Genomic DNA, 10,331 nt, shown 5'->3' on the forward strand with positions numbered 1-10,331 from the left:
TAAATTACGACAGTACATTATCAACATTAAGATACATCTGTAACCCTAAATTACGACAGTACATTTTCAACATTATGATATATCTGTAACCCTGAATTACGACAGTGTATCATCAGCATTAAGATATATCTGTAACCTTGAATTACGACAGTACATTATCATCATTAAGATATATCTGTAACCCTGAATTACGGCAGTACCAACATTAAGAAATATCTGTAACACCGAATTAGGACAGTACATTATCAAAATTAAGATATATCTGTAACCCTGAATTACGACAGTACATTATCAACATTAAGATATATATGTAACACCGAATTACGACAGTACATTATCAAAATTAAGATATATCTGTAACCCTAAATTACGACAGTACATTATCAACATTAAGATATATCTGTAACCCTAAATTACGACAGTACATTATCAACATTAAGATATGTCGGTAACCCTAAATTACGACAGTACATTATCAACATTAAGATTAAACTGTAACCTTGAATTACGACAGTACATTATCAACATTAGGGTGTATATCTGTAACCCTGAATTACGACAGTACATTATCAACATTAAGATATATCTGTAACCCTGAGTTACGACAGTACATTATCATCATTAAGATATATCTGAATTGCGACAGTACAATATCATCATTAAGATATATCTGAATTACGACAGTACATTATCAACATTAAGATATATCTGTAACCCTGAGTTACGACAGTACATTGTCATCATTAAGATATATCTGAATTGCGACAGTACAATATCATCATTAAGATATAGTATATCTGTAACCCTTGAACTACGACAGTACATTATCATCATTAAGATATATATGAATTACGACAGTACATTATCAACATTAAGATATATCTGAATTACGACAGTACACATCCATTTGCTTTTGTCCACTAATCTTATTCCCCGATTTCGATTTCGTTGACACCTCTTATAGAAAGTAACCGCCCGGAAATGAGTGAGAATAAGTTGTCAGAGTGACAATGACCAACGGTCAATCTAGCGAAAAGACGTGTTGAGTGGTTAGTAATTGGTTAAACACTTGATACATGGCGTTGCATGACCGTAATAGCGGCTGCAGGTGTGGATATTATGCTAGCTATAAGTGTTCTGTTTAGTCAGTAATAAACATTGGAGGGGAGGGGACTCGGGAGCCAGCCACAATAACGACAGACTGGACACTGAGGGGTGTCCACTATCTCACACAATGTACCGCGAGTTAATTGATACGAGTCGCCGGAGACTTATAACAGTCTACTGTAGCTGGGGTTGGTGGCACGCTGACCTTCGTCACGCCCATCACCACGCCCTATCCTGCCTCAACAATACTCAATCTGTCCTTCCTCCTCATCACCACAACTCACGAACCCAACCCGACACAGTGCTTGTTTTTATCAAATTAGCCAGCAACACTCAGTACTGTTCCAGGTTATACAGCTACAATCAATGGAATAGATAATCCCTACAGATGTTTGAGGAGACAATATCGAAAGTATATATTACATATTTCTTGTCAAGACTATGGACATATATACCAGGCGCTGAGAGCCTTACAGTCTAGATGTCTTTATAATTATCTATCCTAGTCGTCCATTGTTTTACACAAATTGACAACCCTCTGTACTAGTATTTGGTTTTCAAAATGTATAATCTAACACCCAAACACATGTGTGACTGGTATGAGTTAGCATCCCCCAAAACAATGTGCAGTACCCGTGTCCAATCCTCACCCACTCATGTAGCTAATATACATGATGCTTTAAATAATAAAAAAAATAGCCCGGCGCCATGCTTCGACTAATTAAGGCTTCAACCTAGCTGAGCAGTTAAAATAAATTCCTCTAAACTCCTATAAAATGTTCAAACCCTTGAGACGTGATACTTTTGATTATGAGTGGCTAATATAATGTATCCCCGCTACCGCGTGCTGATCTTGTAACATAGACTTACATTTTAATATGTGTGTTTTCGTCACAGACTTCGAAACATAGCACGAGCTCACAACCTTTGCCCGTAACTTTTTAACATATTGATATTTAGCCTAAAATTACATTTTACAACATATCTAGGATTCTATTTCAACTCATACCAAAAACTCATTAAGCCTGAGACCTTGTGGCGAGGTTACTTTTTCCATGAAATTTGTCAGAGATTTCCAGCATGTTGCAATCCTTACGGCATTGCATCAATATATTTTATCACATCAGCTACATGTGGTGTTTGGTCTTGCATAGGTAGTAGTCACCTATCAACATTAATCACCTAGACGCACTTTAATTGTTTGAGGTTTTTAATGAAATAATATAACACAGTAGATGCTATCGGACGCAGATGTTTTAGGTTTTTATGAAATTTAATCTAAAACAGTAGAGGCTATATTAAACGCAGATGTTTATCGGTTTTGCTATCAGAACTAAGTGTTTCGGAGGTTTTATTGAAATAATAGAACACATCACCTGTTGTTATATATGTAAGACGTAAATGCTTTACATGTTTAGTTAAATGAAATCTTAGAAAAAATACATTAAGTGTTATAAGCTGCAGACAACAATTGTCCTTGGTGAATTAATGTAATACTTGATGCATACATTTTTCCTGCAAAATAACGTATTAGATATGATATCAGAGGTTGATTTTATTATGTATAACATTTGTATTATATAAATGATTAATTTGTTTTGTAAAGAAATGTATTTATATTTATGACCTACATTACTATTGAATACTGCTTACATGTACATTCAATAGTTTTTCATTTGTATTGTATAATTGTTTATTGTCGACGGGACGATTGTACGCCGTTACTTAATTTTGAGTAAACTTCGCGTTTATCTAATGACCGAATCCTCTGTAATCCTTTTCAATATCATGATTTTCGACGTATCGATGAGTCGAGGAACGTCGCGTTTACGCCTCTGTAGTCCAGCTCATCTCAGTTTTATTGTCCGCTTCGATATCTGACTCCTTATCTGTTTCCGTACCAGCATAAACTGGTCGGACATTGTCAAGTGTATTTTGTCATTCAGAAGAATTACCTAGTGGCGGAAACATTTGCTTTCATCCTCTACCTACTTCCTCATCGGAGAATTCAGCCATTATTATAGTATGGGTAAATGGAGTTCAGGTATTTTGAAAGAGTCCGGATAAGGCAGAATTAAACTACTATTCACAAATATCCGGACAATACAGGTTCCAGTTTAGACAGGGTCACTTGTATAATATAAAATTTTCTCGCTCTTTGTGTGTGTGTTTGTTTTTTTGTTGTTGTTTTTTTCAGTGTAAAAATGGGTTTATGATATGATGGTATTAATATTAGCAGGTATGCCTCGTGTTTATGTTAGAAACTGCAAATTATACTAAACGGAATCGCATGTCTTTATTTTAATCATCATTAAATGACTGATTATCCCCGAGTCTGTTGTTGTAATTTTCTGCCAAAATAATAGACATTTTCAAAACGAACAATAGTGTCACCTTTGCCGGTTATTTTCTTTTTTCAATATTTCTTGTTATTCAATAACACTAAGTTGCTGTGCAATATTTTAAATGATGATGCACAGTTGTTCATTGAATCTAGCCTTCGTGTTTCTCTCTTTTTCATGTATACATTTATTTATTTATTTATTTCACCATTTTTTGTTATTATTAAGTAATCATTAATTGTTAGCTACAGTATATGCATGGCATATGAAAAAAAGTCCTGTTTAATTTTATAGAGAAACAAATATTCTACCCGATAGATGGACTTTAGAATCCTGGTAAAGTCAACAGTGTGGTGAGCATGGTACATCATTACCTAGGACACAACGGACATGGAGAGACTGACAATGTGACAAAGGAGTAAACAGTGTGGTCAGCGTGGTACATCATTACCTAGAACACTATGGACATGGAGAGACTGACAATGTGACAAAGGAGTAAACAGTGTGGTGAGCGTAGTACATCATTACCTAGAACACTATGGACATGGAGAGACTGACAATGTGACAAAGGAGTAAACAGTGTGGTGGGCGTGGTACATCATTACCTAGGACACTATGGACATGGAGAGACTGACAATGTGACAAAGGAGTAAACAGTGTGGTGGGCGTGGTACATCATTACCTAGGACACTATGGACATGGAGAGACTGACAATGTGACAAAGGAGTAAACAGTGTGGTGGGCGTGGTACATCATTACCTAGAACACTACGGACATGGAGAGACTGACAATGTGACAAAGGAGTAAACAGTGTGGTCAGCGTAGTACATGTACATCATTACCTAGAACACTACGGACATGGAGAGACTGACTACGGACATGGAGAGACTGACAATGTGACAATTACAGTGGACAAAACAAAATAATGTTTTGTGGAATGTGATACGTAGAGTACTCACAGGTAAAAAACACATTTGCTAAATGATTTATTGTGTTAAAACCCTTTTAATGTATTGAGGTAAGTGAATATACTGAAATATATCTCCGTATTAATTTGATTCTTTAGACTGAAGTTTGTTTTCTTTCCTTTCTTTGTTTCATGTGTGTATATATCATAATCTTTAATACTGACGTGGAAGTTGGTTTTTCAACATAGTATTTGCCTATTTGGCTTATGATTAGAATTCTATTTTTTAAAATCATTTAATGTTTTTCTCGCACATGTACATCTCGACAAATAGTAAGTGTTAGGGTTCTGTATCGTGGAGAGAAATATAATGTAATGTCAGTGTCGATTACATGTTAGTTCATGCCATGCGGGCTAAAAGCTGTATATCTATATCTTCATTAAAAATCTGTTTTCAGGATTACACAGAGGGAAATAATATTCTATGATGATAATTGGACATAACAAATGTGAACCAGGCTGACATTGGGCAATATGGAAGATGATATGGAGGAGTCCCACTGCTGAGACAATAACACAGGTAAGATATCTTTCTATGTTTTCATTCATTGTGATTTAAAAAGCTGTATGACACTCTTTTTGTTTACAAACATTGTCTTAATCCAACTTTTTAGAGATATAATCCTTTGATGCATGCTCACAGATACTCACTATACATTTATAATTATCATGTAATGATATATGATTTGTATGTTTCATTAGGTTAACAATATTACCAAACTAAGTTATAGGCCAGATATGCACATAATACATTGAACAAAACGCCTGAAACAAATAGATTATTATTGAGATTTAGTCAAGTAAATACTCGTAGTACTTTAATCGGAAAATATGTATTACAGATACTAGTAGCTGATACAGTTTTGTAATCCAGCAAACATGGGCTCCTTCTACTACAGCTGGTGGGTAATGCTGTAAAACCTGTTGTATTTAGGGAGTAGGAAACACACCTGAAGGCATGTTACAGACCTGTGATATCTATCAACAAATATCACCTTTGTTATCAATGTCAGTAAACCGGGAGTTGTCTCTTGTAAGGAATTTAAAGCATTTCGTCTCCTGAAGTTGAAGTGAACCTGCTGCGATACAAACATATTCAACCTGTGGCAGCAGTACTTCCTGAACCCAAGAACGGAAAGAAATTGATATTGCACAGTGGTGGTATTTATTTAAATAAATCAGGGAGCTCTGTACATCTCTTGCTTAAGAGACCGTTTGTCAAAAACCATGTGAACATAGCCTTAAACAGTTCTTAAAATAAGTGGAAACAACAATGGAGGGTCCAAGGGAGGAGAAGGAAGCCGTTGACTGATTTGAAACTCAATATTAATTTGATCATGCTTAGTGATGAAAACAATTTGATCCTTCGACTGAAATCATCTATTTTATAATGTTGTTGATATTAAGTACACGCCGCTGATATATTCTATCTTGGTTACATTTTTGTAACGAAGTTGGCGGGGATATACAAATTGGTCTTTCCGTCCGTCCGGATTCGCTTTCCGCACGATATCTTTTGATTCTGAGGATTGATCGGATTTTCATGAAACTTTCTTGGTAGACTTATGACCTATACCCCTTCGCTCAAGTTTGATTATCGTCAGGTCAGATTCCATGCATATTAAATGATGTTGCTGTGATCCGATTGGTTGATTGCTTTCCGCACGATATCTTTTGAAAGATTGATCGGATTTTGATGAAACCTGCTTTGTAGACTTGTAACTAATTCTGTTGATTACTTTCACAGGGGCTTGATGACTGAACTACAATGTACGTGATCGCAATATATAGGACAATGAATTTGTTTATATCATATAGGGGGTACGTTTTGGGGTAACGGTTCTAAACTCAAATCTGAAGTGAACCTTTGCCGACACCGACAAGGGAAAAGTAACGCCATAGTCTTTCCTTTGTGACATTTTGATTTCGTTACAGGTAAGACAACATATCTTGCAGTTCATCTGTTTATCGATCTATTTAAAGCTATCTGTAAGCTTCTCGATCCCTTTGATTTCTTTTCCTTGTTTAGATATCGGTGGGATTCATATGGTCCCCATTGATATGTGTATTATATCCATAAAGCACACTCTAATGTGCCTATCAAATCGGTACTTATAAAATGTATGTTCAATTACAATAAAACAGTTTCTGTGTCACACAGTATACTATTATATTTGCTAATGGAACTCCCGGGCATGGTGGCAGTTTTGATTAAATTTGGTTGGAATGTTTTTGCAGTAACAGTTCAAGCGAGTTTCAAACATATTGAGAGCATTGGAATTTACTGCATCGCCTCGTTTCAATGTTTATTAACCTTAAGCATTTCGGCTCGTAAGTATTACACTCATAACACATATATACAACATACAATAATGTACAGATCGTTACAGCGATGGAAAATCAAATATAATGTATACATTATTAAGCAATTGAAGGATAGTTGATTGCTACAAATCTGACTAACGGCAAAATGCACCAGAACTGTAATAAAATAAAACAAAAAACCAACATGAACCATTAGTGCTTAGCACGTTTATACAGCAAGTCCAAGACCGATTTATAGGCAGATTTGGGGACTTTAATTCATGTATCAATATTGAATATACTGGAGAATATGAAGAAATATCCCTCACCCCTCCAAAGTGACGCAACCTAATGCACCTGAATGTCTATAATCGGTCTTGGACTTATAAACATGCTAAGCAACTATACATGGACATATGTAATTGAATTGAAAAATTACGTGACAAAGAGAAGTCGGTTATACTTTTGTTGTGCCCTCTTGTTCCGTATGTCTATGATATCATCAGTGATTCCAGTGAATCAGAAAATTCAACTGATGAACCCAATCAAAACACCCGAGAGCACTTATCATGGGCTGCTTATCATGCGAACAATCAACGTGAGACCACAAGTAAAACAGCTATAAGTGCATTGCTGCCGTTATTCCAAGATGACTCAAAGTCGGTTGCTATGATAAAACATTCTATGGATGTGGTGAGGCAAGCTGTAAATATCCTTAATCCAGGACAAGTCCCTGTCATAGCATGTGATCAACCGCTGTACAAAATCGCAAAGGACATTCAATGGACATGGCCGGAAACTCATGGGGAGGACTCCTACGTGGTAATGTTAGGAGGCTTGCATGTCAAGATGGCATTGTTAAAATGTTTGGGTGACCTACTAGATGGGACCGGATGGACATCGGCTATATCACAGGCAGAAATAGCTACTTCAGGAACTGCAGAGAGTTTTCTCAAAGCTTCCCATGTGAAGAAAACTGCTAGAGCCCATCAGGTGACTGCATGTGCACTCTTCAAACTTCGACAAGATGCCTACTACTCCAATGTTGGTACCGATGTATCTCGTGAGGATTGGTCCAATGTGCGAAGAGCAGTCAGTACTCAGTTCAGGTTCTGGGAACTAATCTTGCACACAGAACTTACCATTATGGCATGGGACAGAGCCATTCATGAAGGAAACTTTCATTTATATGTTGAGAACCTGTCTGCACTTCAATGGATCTTTCATGCTTTAGACCATTTCCATTATGCAAAAGCAGTAGCAGTTCATCTACGGGATATGCTGACACTACAGGATAGGCACCCTGCTATCTACACAGAGTTTTGCAAGGGTAATTTCACAGTGAATAGATCCTGTCGCCCTTTCTCCACAATGTCTCTAGATGAGAGTCATGAGCAGACAACGCTTGTGTGAAAGAGGAAGGTGGAGCCATCGGTCTCACGGAAAAACCAGCTGCTCTTCTAAGGTGGATGGTAGCAGGTCCTGAGATGGCTCGTGTTGTGACGGAGTTCGTTGATACATTGGACAGCACCTGTGCAGATGTACAGAATCGACATCATGAAGATAATCCAGGTACATGTACGCATGTTATTGTTTGATGCCATCATATTGTAGTAATATTCATTTTTCAAACACTAAATTGTAATTTGAATTATTGAAAATAATATGTGAAATCATGAGTATACCCTCTAAATAAAATTTTAATACATGTATACACACAATGTTATAACATCAACCAAAGTAAGGAAATCTGCACTATATTGATCATTTTCCATTTTTCTATTCCAGGAGCACAGAAAACTTTTCTTCGTCATGTGGGCTCTCTGGTGAACACAATTTCAGACATGGGTAACCCTTTTTTGGATACTAGTGGAGATCTTCTTGTCCTTGACACTAGAGTGGTAGCCGATTGTACTATTGTCGATTCCATCAAGACGATGAAGTTTATAGGACAAGAAAGATGTGACAGTTTCTTTGTAGATCGACTCATAACCAGAACGACACCCATCCATGCCACCATTACAAAGGCAAAACTACCTTTGGATGGATTTGGGAAACCTCTACTGAACAATGGAAAATCAGATGGATGACTATTCCACCTGCGGGTGAAGCATGCCGCGTTGTCATCAAATGTGGGTGCAGCAAAGGCTGCAAGAGGCAGTGCAAATGCAGAAACGCAGACTTGCCTTGTACCACACTTTGCAAGTGTGGTTGTCTGTTGTGAATTTTACAAACCATGTAAAAAGGAACATGTTTACTTTTAGCCTATAGTGATCCATATTAAGTGCACAGGAACTTTCGTTTTTCGTTTCGTTTTACGTCTTACATTTTGTGTTTTCGCCTTCAAATAAGCACATAGTTTGTAACGGACACATAAACAATGTCTTTTGTAACATATGGACTTAACAACATGTATAACTTGCATTTGATGGAAAATATTGATCCTGAAAATAAAAAGTTTCGATCATTATTTGGTACTAATTTATTACGGAAATTGAACATTTAACCAAAAATGGCGGCCATATTGGAAAAAAAATGGCTGGCTCAAAATATCTTGCAACTGTTATCATATTTGTATTCCCTGACCCTGAATATATGGGTATAGACACAAAAACCATGTTCCTATCTCAATTATAATCTATGATATAGAACATAAAACATTTCCATGTCGGCCATTGTCGACCATTTTGGAAAATGGCCGCCACCACCGCCATAGGCAAAATCTGGATGGGGTCCCGGTTGGAAATAAATTGGATTAGGCTATAGTAACCATGTACCAAATTTCATACTTGTATCAAAATGTGCACGATTTTTCCCTAAGCCTCTGGACTACCGGTCTCATTGGACAGTTTGAGTATTTTTCGGCCGTTTTTGGCTAAGTTTATCATTGCCGTCCATTATACTGAACATGTGTATGACGTCGCTCCTTTTTCTCATGAATTCCAATGATGCCAACTTAAAATCAAAAGCCTGTCCTTGTATGTTTTTCCTTGAGCCCGTACACCAGTTAAGTCGTTGCACTCATTCTATTGCCTGTATAACTCTTGTGAGTGACATGGACTCCATACAGCGCCTGCAGAGTCCAGAGGAGGTCTCATTAGGCCTTTCTACAAGGGAAGGCACATTTGTTTATTTTAGGTGGTGAACGTCCTTTTGATAAGCCCGGTCATCCTGCTGATACATAAGTTAATTCCTTGACTAATTTCCTGGTTACCTGTTCCTAAATGTAAGGTTTTGCATTTGTCGGCATTGAATTTTAACTGCCATTGTTCTGACCAGTCACAGGTTTTTTTTTTTAATCTTGTGGATATTGTTAGTGTAACTCGATGAATGGTTTCTACCTTAAATATTAGTGTCGTTATACTTACCTGATGAAGCTATTGTTCCCGGTAAATCGTTAATGCAGATAAACAGCACTGGTCCGAGGACACTTCCTTGAGGGACTCCGCTTTTGACCTTGACCCACTTTGAGGCTGATCCATTTAGCACCACTGTTTGTTTTTTATCCATCGGAAATGCCCGAATCCAATACAACAGTTTCCATTTGATTCCAATACTTTCCATCTTTTCGACAAGTCTGATGTGAGGCATATTGTCAAAGGCTTTTTGGA

Source organism: Pecten maximus, chromosome 5 (genome assembly GCF_902652985.1).
Source record: "Pecten maximus chromosome 5, xPecMax1.1, whole genome shotgun sequence".
Lineage (NCBI taxonomy): Eukaryota > Metazoa > Mollusca > Bivalvia > Pectinida > Pectinidae > Pecten > Pecten maximus.